The following is a 15009-nucleotide window of genomic DNA, read 5'->3' as shown; positions in this document are numbered from 1 at the left end:
GTCTGTCTCTTGCTCATTCTGTCTCTCTCTCTCTCTCTCAATCTCACACACACACACACACACACACACACACACAATACTTACAGTGAAGCATATCGCAGCCAGCCATCGTAGATTTATTAAAAAAAGGGGCCGTTTCCCCTTGTGAAGCAATGCATGATAGAGAGATAACCAATCACAGATAGTGTTGCAGCAATATTCTGGGCAGAAAGCCAATAGTGTGGGTTGTCTTATGAAAGGTCGTGCCTGTCAGACGTTCATTACTATGCTATAAGCACAGAAAATGTCCATCAGATGTGACTTATTCCACTGCAAGAGGACGAGCATGTGGGTTTTGAATTTACCCAACATGCAGTTAGTGGACTAAACCATGTTACTTTCAAAACAGCTTCTAAGACAAGTCCAAGCACTTGAAGATCATTACCGGTGAATAAAGGCAAGGTTTTTAAAAAATTGCAGCTGACTTCCAAGCTGCTTTTCCCTCCGGCTCTGCGCAGGGACAGGCACTGAACAGCCTGCTCCCGCTGTCCTGACACGTGAATAAAAAAGGAAAGGGGTGTTTACAAATGGTACATTCTCCTGACCTATCCAATTCACTTCCTTCTAAAGCCCAAGTCCTGCCCCTGCACTGAAAGCAGCTCTCATACTGTAAAACTATTCCATTCAGCCGGCAGACACTTTGTCAATATATCACAGGCAGGCGAGATGCGAACAAAAGCATCCTTTATTTGAACATTTTTTAAGCAGAAGCTGAGGTCATGTGGGGAAAATAAGGAGTGCAGTGTTGTCAGTGTGTCTGGCAAATCTGAAGTCAACCTCAAGGGGGAAAGTGATTCCATCGCAGAAACATTAAATATTAAGTGAGCAATTTGATTTGGGCAGCATGATGCACTTCAGAGGTACGAGGAAGCCGGAGGTTGGGGGCTGGGGGCTCCCCTGTCGCCCAGTGATCTACTACGAGGCTGCTCCTAACAGCAGGGCGTTTTTGCCTCTCACAACTTACTTTCTCTTTCAACCGGGATGAAAAAACTTTCAGAAAATGCTTAGTACTTACAGAAACAAAAGTGCATAGTTTTTTTTTTTTCTTTTGAATGTTACCAACAAAGGAAACAAGGTTTTAATAACTCCAAAAATTTCCCATTCCATAGAGGCACTGGCACAATATAATAATGTTTGATCACATTTCTTCTAAGGCCAAATATGGTCAATTAGCATATGGTACATGTGGAACCAAGATCTGGAAACTGGAATACAGGATATGAATGTGTAAATATAGAACCTGAATAGATCTACCTATGGATATCTAGCATAGTTCTGAAAAAATTTCTTTTAGGATTAATAGTGTCATTCTCTTTTTTTTTTTTTTTTAAGATTTTATTTATTTGTTTGAGAGGGAGAGAGCACTAGAGAGAGCAAGCATGAGTGGGAGGCAGAGGGAGAGGGAAAAGCAGAGTCTCCACTGAGCCAGGAGCCCAAAGCAGGGCTCAATCCCAGAACCCTGGGATCATGACCTGAGCAGAAGGGCAGATGCTTTAACTGACTGAGCCACCCAGGTGCCCCAATAGTGTCATTCTTAATACTAATTAAAAAAACAAAACAAAACAAAACAAAAAAACTAGCAGAAACCAGGTTTAAGGAACACTGTAGTAAGACTACAACTTTAAAAAAAAAAAAAGGCTAAAAGAACCAACTCAAGAAATATTTTTGTTTTCAAAAAACTTTCTGGTCCTACCTCCTGAATATATAAAAACAAAGTCAAGTTGGTCATAAACTCTAAGATTCATCCGCCCTCCTGACTCTGCTCTCACTCAGGATTTCTCAACTACTCCAGGCCTTCAGCATGTATCCAGCTGCGGCCAACAACCTCTTCTGTCCTTCTCGCTGGAATCTTCAAGTGCTTCACCTGCAACCATTTACCTACTTTGGAAGCCAGCTAAGATGTCACTTCTCCAAGAAACTCCCAAGATGTCACTTTCTCCATCTCTACCCACCCATTTATTGGCACGGTCTTTTCTGAATTATCTTTGTATCCCCATATGGTGTGTTACTCCCTTCTATGTATGACCCACTAAATTATATGTCAGAAACGACGTCACTCATCTCAGAACCCCAGTGCCCCGCAGAGTGATGGAAAATATATGGAGCTCCGTAACTTTGGTAAATTAAATGATTGATTACTACATCCAGACTGGAATTACCTTTAGGGCATAGAAATACATAAACACACATATGAACACACCCTATAAACACATGTATAACACAACACATGAGCACAAACACACACACACCACCACTGCCTCTATCAATTACTCTATTCCCGGTCACATGGGCCCTCCCACTGCCTAGGAATCCTCCCCCAGCCCTGGACAGCTCCCTCAGACATTCCACACAGCAGCTTTTCTTTTTTCTTTTTTTTTTTTTTTTAAAGATTTTATTTATTTATTTGACAGAGAGAAATCACAAGTAAGCAGAGAGGCAGGCAGAGAGAGAGGAGGAAGCAGGCTCCCTGCTGAGCAGAAAGCCCGATGTGGGGCTCGAACCCAGGACCTGGGATCATGACCTGAGCCAAAGGCAGCGGCTTAACCCACTGAGCCACCCAGGCGCCCCAACACACAGCAGCTTTTCTAAAGCTTCAACACTTTCAAGCCCTTCCTCCTCCATATTCCTCTCCCTAGCAGCAGATGATGGTCTTACATGTCACAGATATTTCATAGTGAAAAGAGCAGCCCTCAGGCAGGAACCCTCTCTCATCTTCCCACCACCCATCTTTAAACTATCTTTCCGTATGTTTCACTTTACTCTTCCAGTTTTGCCTTCCCTTGCACACCGTAAGCGTCAGCCTTGACTCGCTCCCTCTCAAAACATCCATTCCCTTTACATTCTCTCTATCCGTGAATACCCGGCCTTGCCCACATGCTTTCTCTTAGTCCTCAACATACCGAAGTAGCTCTGAACTTGAGGTGGTGGCGTAGCAGGAGAAAGGGGACCCTGCCTGGCTACGCATCCTTCCTCTCCCTAATGCTCTTCAGCGGTTGTTCCCAGATCCATGTCTAAAGAGTCATCTCCACGTGCCGTTTTTCTGCTTCTTCAGTTTTGAATCTGTATCAGTGTGCCCTCCACACTCACTACTTTCTGTTCAGCAATGGCCGTCAAGGCTCTAGTTCGAGCCAAATCCAAAGACTACCTGAGTCCTTATCTTTACTTGACCTCTAACAGCAGTTACAGTTCCCTCTTTCTTGAACCCTTCCTGTCTTGAACCGACACATTCTAACCTTTTGATTTCTCCCATTGCTGCCCCTGTAGTACCCTCCCTCAGTCAGAGGAACTGCTGGGAGCTGGGAAGGCTCTTGGCGTATGCCATGCTGGTGTAGCTCCCAGGACTGATTACGTGCTAACACTTTGTTTGGTGTGACACACTTCCTCATCCCTTCGGCTAGGTAAATACCTTCTTGTTTAAGTTGCTATTCAAGTATCACCTTCTCTGGACGGCTGCACCAACTATGCTAAATACTATCCATCTCAGAACAGCCTCGGTACGTTATAGCTCTTGGAACTTTGGCCCCCAAGGTTATAAATTCCCTGACAACAGGGTCTACCACCACTTTTTTTTAATCCCAGTTCCTGGAACATAACAGATGCTTTTAAAATGTTTGATAAATGAATAAATTTTATTCAAACTCACAGGAATAAACATGTATATAAGGACGCATCCCCAACAGCAAGGAAATAGTTCATCATGACCTGTGGGGCCCAGGCCCCACAGCATGAGAAAGGATAATGGTACCACTAGAAATATCTTCATTGGTCAGTGGTTATTTCTAAATACAACCACAAAATCCATTTCCAGAGTTGATTATTTTTCCTTTTTTTTTTTTTTTTACCATGATCCAGGCTTAATCTCACTAAGGCACAAAATATACTTTAATTAGTAAAATGCTTGCAAATGGGTATTTTGGACATTTTTATTTTTCTGTAGCAGAGATATTCTACTCACTTCAAAAAGAGTTCCTGGAAAAAATTATAGATAGACATCTATTTGTAAGTTCAGTACTGTTTAATTGTCAAATGTATAGGCAAAGATGACAATCAAAATGTTTCCTATTATCTAGGCATAGAGACTGAGCAGTCAAAATGGACACCAACCTTTATGCTCTGTTAAAGTACCTGCACCAGGCAATGAGCGTTGCAGTCCTTGATATGAGGCACTGGGATAAAGAACTGAGATTATATCTAAACTTCTGATATCAGATTATAGTACTATCTTATAATCCTCCTCTTTATTCAAACAGAAGAACTTCACGGAAGACTGGAAATCTTCATAGTTGGAAAAGGATCAAAGATAAAGTAAATTAAGGTTGTGTAGGACTTGGATCAATACTTAATTCTCAAAACATTATTTCGACTAGTAATGGATATTTATTCTAGAGATAGAGAAGGTGCTTAAAAGTGTGTGGGTAATGTCTACATCATAAGAATTCTTACATACCTATTTGTCCTAAAATTACGTGTTGTTTGTAAATATTACTGAAGAAAATATTTCTACTGTAAAGATATTTACTAAGAGGTAAATTGGTTCTGAAGGAAATGCTTGACCTATACTCAACATATTATAATAAACTTCCCTGCACCAAAAAAAAAAGAAAAAAAATTGGACCATTTAATAGTTTTTGCAGTAAGAATCAAACTTCTTAAAACGGATATAACCACAAGCCCTCTTATACCTATTGATCAAATTCCTAACACTAACTGAAGAGCTTCTCCCATTACGTGACACATTCTACAAATAAGCATGTTCGGCCGTAAGAAGCAAGATCCAGTTTCTCCTTGAGTGATATCAGAAATCACATACATTTTCTACTTTAAGATATGAAGAGGGAAATAGAAAGGAAAAGACATGAATGTAAAGCTGGAGGGTAGGAAGCTAAGAAAAGGATCAAGGATAAAGTAAAACAGTGTGGTATATTGCTAATAATGAGTCGCATGGTATATATTAGCATCAAAACGGACAGTGGATAGCTTTGTATGACTACTTAAGGGCTGCCTACACACTGCAACAGAGGCTAAATGGGTGCTTTCAAGGTAGGAGACTGAAATTCTGTTTTGGAGACTGGATGGCTTCTATGAGCAAGGTTAAATGTCTTAGTCATATATGTGTGATCATCATTTCAGTTCTTTTGAACCATATATAGGGAGGCTGGTCCTACTGCCTCCCAGAGCAGTTAGCTGGGAATTTTGGGGACTTTTTTCATAAGCTTTTGATTTTGAAATAGCTTACATATTAAGGAAGTTAACAGAGGAATTATTTGAGGTTTGGTTTTATTTTTTTTTTGTTTTGTTTCACTTTGTTTTGTTTTTTATTTACTAAGACAGCTTCAACCTAACTGGAAAAGAAAGCCAATTTCACCATATGTTTGAAGTTGACAAAAAGAAGCCCCTTGCCCCAAACCGTAACTCCCCCCCCCCACTCACTAAGGTCAACAAGTCCATAATTAGCAATGCATGACATTAGTGAATTAACTCACAATACAATTTTGCCCAGGGCTTGCCCCAAATATTAACAGAGATTTCAGTATGCAAACCAACTAGGCATTTCTGGAAGCCGTACAAGCCATTTCTCTACTCATTAAGGTCCTAAATAGAGTAACAAGACCGTTAGTTATTACAGGGGGAAAACTGCAGTCTGAATGGGTTAATGCAGTCTTCAGCAGTATTCAACTCCATATAACAAAACACTGAGATCAGTGTTTCTCAGCAAGGGGTAAGCACACTACTGGTGCACCTATGGCCATTTTAAGTGAGGCAGAAACAACATATTTTAATAGATGCTTCAGAATGTAAAAACTAGCTTATCAAGCCTGTGATCACATGGATAGCATTGCTTAGAAAGAAGCTCACATTTAATAAAAGTAATTTAGAGAGTAAAACTAATATACCAAAAACAAACAAACAAACACAAACAAAAACAAAAACCCTAAGTAAATATATCGGCAAAAATCATGAAGGAGATATGCAAATAACTGAAGTTTTAGAAATACTGCTGAGAAAAAAAGATAACTTTTAACCACACATGCTGACTGTTAATGTGCCCGGCCACTCGGACGCATTGCGCTGTGTTAGAGTGACAAGCTGCTACCAAGAAAAGGAAAGTTTACTCAACTCAAGTAAGTCATCTACAGTCTGTCAAAGTACTCCTTTACAATTCTGGAGGGCTCAATATCCTAAATCACCAAGTGATCCCTTACCAGAAGGATAATGAAGGGGCCATGATTAGAAGATACACTATTGCCAAAGATTAGAATTCCAAAAGCAACTGATTGACTAGCACTCAATAGAAAAATGATTATTGTCCCTCCAGTATTGATATTTAAGACCAAAGAAAACAGGAAGCCTCGATGCAATGATTAAAAAGTGAATTTTGAATATTCTCCTGTATCAGGCAAAATAAAAAAAAAAAATTAAAAGCCTTGAGATCGTTAGAAGATAAACATCATGATGGCAGGTTGTACTTCTTCTGTATACTGGCTCACTAGCTTTGCACCTAATTTGGTCTTCATCTGGTCCCTACTGCAAAGTTATCTTCCTGGAAGCTTTTCCAGCCACTATCAAAGAGTATCCAACTTTCTCTCTCAATACCAGCACAGGCTTGCCAGATCTTTACCTTTCTTTTTTTTTCTTTGAGGCACTTGTTAGTATTTGGTGTGATATTATGTACCTATCTTACTATCTGCTTATCATCTACTTTTGCCATTAATATGTAAGTTCCATGACAGCAGGCAGCTCTCCAAGCCAGTTCTCCACTCAACAGCCAGAACCGAAAGGGCCTCGTCCAGAGAAAGTCTGTTTGTGGGATGAGTAAATATTTCTTAGTATATCTGAATACTAGTTTGTAAGTACTTTATATAAGGTACAAGGCCTGTTTGATACACTGGCTCTGTCACCTTTATAACTGACTGAAACCAGCATCAAACTCCACTCACCAGAAAGAGAGCATAGACAATGAAGTCAACAAAGGACTGTATTTATGTACCTCCTCAATTATGAAGTGGATGGAAGATTTTCTTATCCACAGAATAATGTAAAATAGTTACATGTGGCTTTGCAAATTTACAACACCTAAATAATCATCTGTGACTTCCTGACAGAATCAGTCTTCAGTTCTGGCAAAAGAAGGGAAAATTTGCAAATTTTTCTGATATTCAAACAGGTAGATTTTTAACATTTCCGGCTATTCTACAAGAAAGTATAATGACATAATACTATAATGCCACTTTATCATTCTTCAGAAAAAAACATTAAGCCTATTTAGTGTTTTGTCTACTCTACATATTATACAAAGAAGTCATCTTGTTAACCTTACACAGTCATTCCTGAGCTGTCCGTATCATTTAATATTTCAAAATAACAAAAAGGAACTCAGAACTCAAACTACAACAAAATTAATAATGCTGCTAGGTGCTCAAGAGCTAAAATGGTAGGAAAAAACAAATCTCACCATTCTGGCCATTTTCAGGAACAAAAATACATTGACCCAAATGGAATCTACCAGTGTGAAATTAGCATGACAAAACTGAGAATGCCAAAACATGATATTGTTATTCTCAGTGCAATGCCATAATTATAGACTTTGATTCTAAAGTTTACCCAAATGAGTTAATTTTATTTGGCATAGTAACTGGGGGCCAAAATCTTAGTTTTAAATTTTTTACATTTCTATCTTTTGAATAGTATCACCTACCCTCCTACAAGGTTGGTGGCACTTCAGCTTAAAACATGTTTAAATATAATCTTCATTGCATGAGAAATGGTAGCAAATTCATCTATGCTTCCCTAATATTGTTATTGCCCAACTCAAAAAGAACTATGAAGTTGGTCAGTGAGAAAACATGGCGCCCCGTGCATCAGTGAGATCTGCTACATGCATACCTCTCTGTCCCACTGTCCCAACTTTCCTTCCAGGGCAGAAATCACTCTCACAACTGGTGGTCATTAAGGTCCTCTCCACAATTAACCTGTGCCTGTTTTTCACTTGAGCAGACTCAACCAATTGAGCTAAATTTTAAAGTCAACCCAAGAAATGACCATACATATATATGTATGGTCATTTCTTTTATATATATATATATATATATATATATATATATATATGGTCATTTCTTCTCATGTTGACATATATATTACATATATATGTATGTGTACATATATCTGTATATATATATGTGTATACGTATGTACATAGAGAGACAGTGCATGTGAGTCACAGTACACCAAAAATAAAGTATATCTATTAGAGCCAGATTTAATCGTAGTTGTCACACTTCTCAGAATTTTTAAAATCCTAATGTGGAAATAACCCTCAATACTGTCAAGTATATCTAAGTACAAAACCTCCACTTTAACAGATGAATCTTGAATTTCCAGATAGGTCTGATTTAAAACCTAACACAGAGACTTCAATCTGGGAAATTTCACTAATTTATTTTTATTGAAGATAGCCCAAAATATGTGGGCAATTATTAATCATTATGAGAAATCTAAGTAAAATGTATGTTAATAGTTAAATAAAGAGATTTCTATTATTATAAAGAGATAATTATTCTTCAGAATATAATGAATGAAACCAATTATAAATATAGTATGGTATTATATTAATGTATCCAATTTAAGGAATTAGTGGACTTCTCATGACAGAACACAGTACATAAACAATTTCTTTCCATTTAATCAGCAAAAATCTCTATCATTTTACAAATGTATCTCTTACTGCAAACTTTACAAATACTCAAATAGTCAAAATACTTACTGCAAACTTTACAAATACTCAAGCTATAAATTATTCTATAAATATAAATCATCCTATAAATATTTCTATTGATATATTTAACTTTAAAATTTATCTCTTTAAATAAACTTATTTCTGATAACAATAAAATATTAGAATCTGTTTAACTTCAGCTTTTAAAAAAATCACAAATTCACATACCCTCACATATAAATAAGAATTCTATTTTCCCTAATTAATAGTGAGTCAAGACCCCATTGCTTTTCCCTAATTTATTTTTTTTTAAGATTTTATTTATTTATTTGAGAGAAAGACAGTGAAAGAGAGCATGAGCGAGGAGAAGGTCAGAGGGAGAAGCAGACTCCCCATGGAGCTGGGAGCCCGATGTGGGACTTGATCCTGGAACCCCGGGATCATGACCTGAGCCGAAGACAGTCGTCCAACCAACTGAGCCACCCAGGCGTCCCTGCTTTCCCCTAATTTAAAGGAGGAAGATATGTAATGAAACAAAGACATGCACTGATAACTCCTATTTTCACTTCAGTGTAGCTTAAGTATCCTTTGAAGAAGATTCCCTATAACTCACATACTTAACTAAGTCTGAGATGCACGCAACAACAAATTATGCTCATATTATTGCAATTGCTATATAATAACCCAGATCTTCAAACTGAATTTTGCAGAAGCCTTGAATTTTAAAAGCCAGTCCACTTAGGGAGGCGTATTTAGTTCATGCCTAGAGGTCTCAGTATTTCTTACAAGGCTTAACATAATTTTTTTTACTTGAATATAGTTGACACACAATGTTACATTAGTTTCAAATATACAACACAGTGACTGGACAAGTTTATATATTATGCTACACTCACCAAAGTGGAGTTACCATCTGTTACCATACAATGCTACTATAATACCACTGAAGATACTGTGCCTTTTATTCCCAAGAATTATTCATTCCTTAACTGGAAACTTGTATTTGTTACTCTTATTTCCCATTTTGCCTATCCTCTTATCCCCTCCACTCTGGCAACCATTAATTTGTTCTCTGAATTTATAGGTTTGATTCTGCTTTTTGTTGGCTTATTCATTTTTTTTTTTTAGATTCCACATATTAGTGAAATCATATGGTATCTGTCCTTCTCAGTCTGAATTACTTCACTTAGCATAATAACCTCCCCCTAGGTATGTCCATGTTGTTGCAAATAGCAAAGTCTAATTCTTTTTATGGCTGCATAACATTCCTGTGGGTGTGTGTGTGTGTGTGTGTGTGTGTGTGTGCGCGCGTGTGTGTAAATATACCGAGTTTTTATAAAAAGAGAAACACACTGAAATCTGCAAGTCTGAAAACATAATATTAACTGGAAAGAGAATTTGTCTATATGATACCTGCTTTTTTAGCTACATGTACACTGTTTACCACACCTCTGTGTCCCTCTAAGTCCTTGAATTTCTAGCATATCTAACAACTGAAATCTCATTATAAATGCATCAAACGATGCAGACCTAGAATCTCTAAGTCACTGATACACAGGACCTTTTTGGCAGACATACATGAAAATGTCATGTCTTCACAGAACTCACATTCAGAAAGAGATGTCAAATAAAATAAAAACCTATGAAGTGGTATAATTAGGACTATGAGAATAAAGGATTCTCATATGAGAATTATAAAGCTCAGGAGCAAATTAAAATTTGAACCAAACACAGTTTATTTAAGTTTTCTTTTCTCCCTCCAGGCCTAGACTTCCACACTGCCAGTGACTACAATAATCTAAATTATTCCAAAGTCAATTGGCAATTTGCACTCTTAACTATGGTTCTGCTTTTCGGGTGTACTGTGAAGCAGGGTATAAATTATACGGCTAATAGAGATAGAAACTACTAAATAATAGAAGAGATAGTAAAGTACAAATTGAAATGATGAACAAAAATCTCTAGCAAGTAATTTACATGAATTACATACATCAAGTCTACATCTTTTCTTTCTCCCTTTCATTGGTTTTAGACATTGCTAAATGAATGCTTTTCAATTATAATAAATTTAAATCATACAGAAGGGTTTTAATAAAGTCCAGCTGAACGCTCCCACCGCACTCCACTGCCAAATCAAACCCCCTACCATCCCAAAGGTAACCTCTTATTAGTACAGTATATACAGTCCTTTATCTATGCGCATTCACATACAAATAAACATATCTACATATACACACTCATAAGTTTATCTTATAGAAATTATGGAAACATACTAACAAGTATATTTTTCTGAGGCTTGCTTTCCAGAACATGATGACCTTTCTTTGTCAATACACATAGGTCAATGTAAATACTTTTCAATAACTATGTATTATTCCACTCTTTGTCCATTTTTTTTTAATAGCAGCCACCTAGGTTAATGCTAACTTCTCATAAGCAACACTGTAATGTATGTATAAAACTATTCTTACATTGAGTGGTTTCAATAACATACTTACAACATAATATATATGTATATAGTAACTACGAACAATGAGCTTCCTATAAGAAAATATTCACCAATCTGTGCCTCCACCAACAGTGAACACTGCTTTTTTATATTGCTAAATCTATTACAGGCCTTTAAAAGATACAATCCCTATATCTAGACTGTAAATTTCAAAAACAACAACAAAAAGATTGTAAATTTCTATTGTGGGAATAGGCCAAAGGTATGATGCGTCTTTTCCGTCTTTTCTCCTACAAGCAGAACTTAAAACCTTGTCTTTGTATTTCACAAAATATTTTCAACCATTAGCCCTCAGATGGCAGCTAATCAATGAAAACATTTGTAAAATCAGTTTTTCAACTCCCATTATCTCAAAATAAACCATTTTACCGTAAAACAATCCTAATATTTACATTTTGTAATAATCTGCTGAAGAACAAGAACTGGGAGTCTGAATGAATGTCTGGGTTGACAGAGTATCAAAATGGACAATATACAGCTTACTATTCTTTTCTTATTAATAAAAACAGAATGTGTAGTTAAAAGAGTCTGCAGAGCATGTTATATTTGGAAATCACTGACAGCACAATGTCATCTGATTAAGGGAATGCTTTTTTTTAACACATTATTTCTACAAATGTCAGAAAATATCCTGCTCCCCCCTCCATCTCCTTTTTTAGACACAAATCGACTAAAGGAAATGGTTTCTGACAACTACTATAAATAATGCAAGGCATTATCAAACTAGCTAAGGCACAATAGAAGTGTGGTGAACTCATGTAGGCCTACACACATTTTCTCATGTGGTAATTTCCCCCGAAGCTGGGACTCCTCATGTAGTCATTTCTGACCCTGGAGTAGAGTGCTTCCCTGAGGCACCAAGTCCATTCAATTAAAACAACAAAGGTAAGTATGTATTCTTGTAGGATTTTGCCAATAGACCTATATCCTGTTAGAGAATAAAACATTCTCCCCTCACGCTGCCTTCCTCAAACTCTTCCTCAGTTACTAAGTAACAGCTCACAGAATAAACAAGTACGATGGTTCGCTGGCAAAATGTAGGTCTTTTTAAATGCTTTTATTCTTTTTCACAACATGACTTTACCATGTTGTCAAGTGTAAATAAGGTCTTGCTTCTCCTAGGAAATCAAAGATTTCATTCTTAGCATTCTGTACTTTCCAAAAGAGTACACAGACTGAACACACTATGAACAAACTAATATGGGATCTGAGGTTTGGGTCCTTTGCTAAATAGAAAAAGAACACCCCCTTCTTAGTTATTTTAATTACCTATAAGGTTCTGCGATTCCAAAAAAGCTGTCACACGTGGAAATCCAAAGAGCCGACCACACCCTTCTAATGAGACAGTGATTAAGGTTCTGTGTGTCTCCATCAGCCTCAGATACACTTAAAAAGCAATGACCAGCTTTCCATGGCCAATTACAGTGCACTGATGGTCGCTAATAAACTCAAACAACTGCCAACAGTTTATTAACAGGGACACTTTTGTTCTTGGATACTGATGCTCTAGAAAGAGTCTTGGACTATCTGCATCAGTCACCTGGCGATGACTATTAAAATATATATATTCCTAAGGCCTACCTTAAACCAATTCAGGATAAAGACCAGGAATCTACATTTTAATTGAACTCCTCCGGGTTATTCTTAATCTCATTAAATTTTGGCAATTATAATCAACTGAATCTAAAATATTACTTCCACCAAAGACTGTTTACTACCTATCTACCCAAAAACTTCCAAAGAACTCAGAATATCTGCCTGAAAAGTCGGACTGTTTGAGATTTGGTAACAAGGTTTCTTACTAAGGTCTATGAATTACTTTAGAAACTTGACCCACCTGCAAAATGTTATGCAAAATTCTGTTATATTCACTTTTTAAAGTATTATTTTTAATCAGGCACCATGCATGTTCCTCCACATCACTCTAAGATACTACTCATCATGTCTCAAACCACTTATATTCTCATCCCGTTCAATAGTCACTCCAAGTTAGCATGCAAAAGTTACTTAGCTTATTAAAAAAAAAAAAAAATTCCCAGGATATCTGAAGAAATGCACGGTTATATTTAAAAGGCAATCATAATGAGATCTTCAAACTTCATATTGTTCTATCATTTAAATGTCTAATAAACCATTATGTATAAACACACACACTAAATTCTTTAAAGCCAGTGATACTTAGATTTCTTATTTCTCACTAACAATAAGAATAATTTTAATAGTGAAGTCATTTTGTAAAAAGATGAAGAAACAATTAAGCACCTACTCAATCACCACACTATAAGATCAACTGTTAATAACATAGGTATGAAATAGGAATTAATTTATGAATGGATGGGTAGGTATCTACGTATGTTTGTATGTGCATCTGTGTATGCGTATCCAAAGAATAAGGAAAAACTTTTATGAGGGAATTAGTCAAATCATGGTCTTCATATATAACAAAAAACTAGCTCTTCATTTATTTTATTTAGTTAAATTCAGTTAATTAACATATAGTGCATTATTAGTTTCAAAGGTAGAGTTCAGTGATTCATCAATCTTATATAACACTCAGTGTTCATTACATCACATGTCCTCCTTAATGCCCATCACCCAGTTACCCAATACCCCACCCCCTCCCCTCCAGCAACCCTCAGTTTGTTACCTATGATTAAGAGTCCCTTATGGTTTGTCTCCCTCTCTGATTTTGTCTTCTTTTATTTTTCCCTCCCTTCCCCTATGTGTCTCTGTTTTGTTTCTTATATTCCACATCTGAGTGAAATCATATTATTGTCTTTCTCTGATTGACTTATTTCCTAGCTCTTCATTTAAATTGAAGTAAAAACTCTGTTAAAATTAATGGGGGGAGAGAAATTACTTAATCTTCTTGCAATAAGAACCACTTTATTCTGGATAAAACTTCAAACTATGCTCTCTCCTTTATTAAGTAATAAACCCTTGAGTGATGAACTTTTGAGAAGTTGGTTTATGCTACATTTCTTTTTTGAGTTTTTATACAAAATCTGCAGGTGTTCATCTGATTCTTTAATAGCAAGTTTCTACTGGAGGAGCCAAGTAGAAAATTTTGTTTTTTCCCCCAGAACTCATACGTTCTATGATTGTACAACACAGCAAATAGTATTTTATATATAGGTATACAATTATTTTTATCTGATTGTTGCCATTTGATCCTCACAGCTCTTAAGAGATGGTTCTATTATCTTGCCCTTTGTGAACAAACAAACTGAGGCTTGTACGGTTTGACTGACTCACCAAAGTCCCCTAAGCTAATTAAATGGAAGAATCAGGATCCCAAATCAGGTCTTCTAAATCCAGCTTTAAAATTTCTTTCACAACACATGCTGGCAATTTAACGCCAAGCTTTAAAGAAATGACAATGACCAGAACTATGATAAAAACAGAGAGAATGGGACTGGAGTGGGACATAGTAGAGTAGCAACAACTCTATCACCCAGGGTTTGTGCTGATATTTAAGCAAAAGAGAAAGGCTCGCATATAGATTCTAAAGGAGATAAGATGAGCTGAGAGATGGCTGCTACTGTCCTTGTATGTCCATGGGTATGCACTCGACACTAATAATGTACACTTAGGGATGTGAAAATTACACACCACGTCTATAAGCTTCTTGAGACTGTTAATCAATTTTAATCTAGTAATTAATGCATTACAGGGTTGTAAATACTCAGTAACTGATTTCAATATTAATTGTTGAGGAAGAGGTCTGTGAGCATAATTTTATTTTTGT

The 15009-nt window shown here is 36.7% G+C and overlaps 1 protein-coding gene across 8 annotated transcripts in view; it reads right to left on the bottom strand.

Moving 5' to 3' along the window:
• MBNL1 (muscleblind like splicing regulator 1) overlaps positions 1–15009 on the bottom strand; it is a 202478-nt gene that overhangs the window by 146436 nt on the left and 41033 nt on the right. The window contains exon 1 of one of the 8 annotated variants that reach the window (XM_047728277.1): positions 85–493. The exons of the other annotated variants lie outside the window; for them this stretch is intronic. The gene's annotated coding sequence lies outside the window, so the exon portion shown is untranslated. Of the gene's footprint in view, positions 1–84; positions 494–15009 lie in introns of those variants that run through there. 8 annotated transcript variants of the gene reach the window in all.

This window comes from Lutra lutra, chromosome 1 (genome assembly GCF_902655055.1).
Source record: "Lutra lutra chromosome 1, mLutLut1.2, whole genome shotgun sequence".
Classification (NCBI taxonomy): Eukaryota; Metazoa; Chordata; class Mammalia; order Carnivora; family Mustelidae; genus Lutra; species Lutra lutra.
This window is presented reverse-complemented; position numbering and strand designations above follow the sequence as displayed.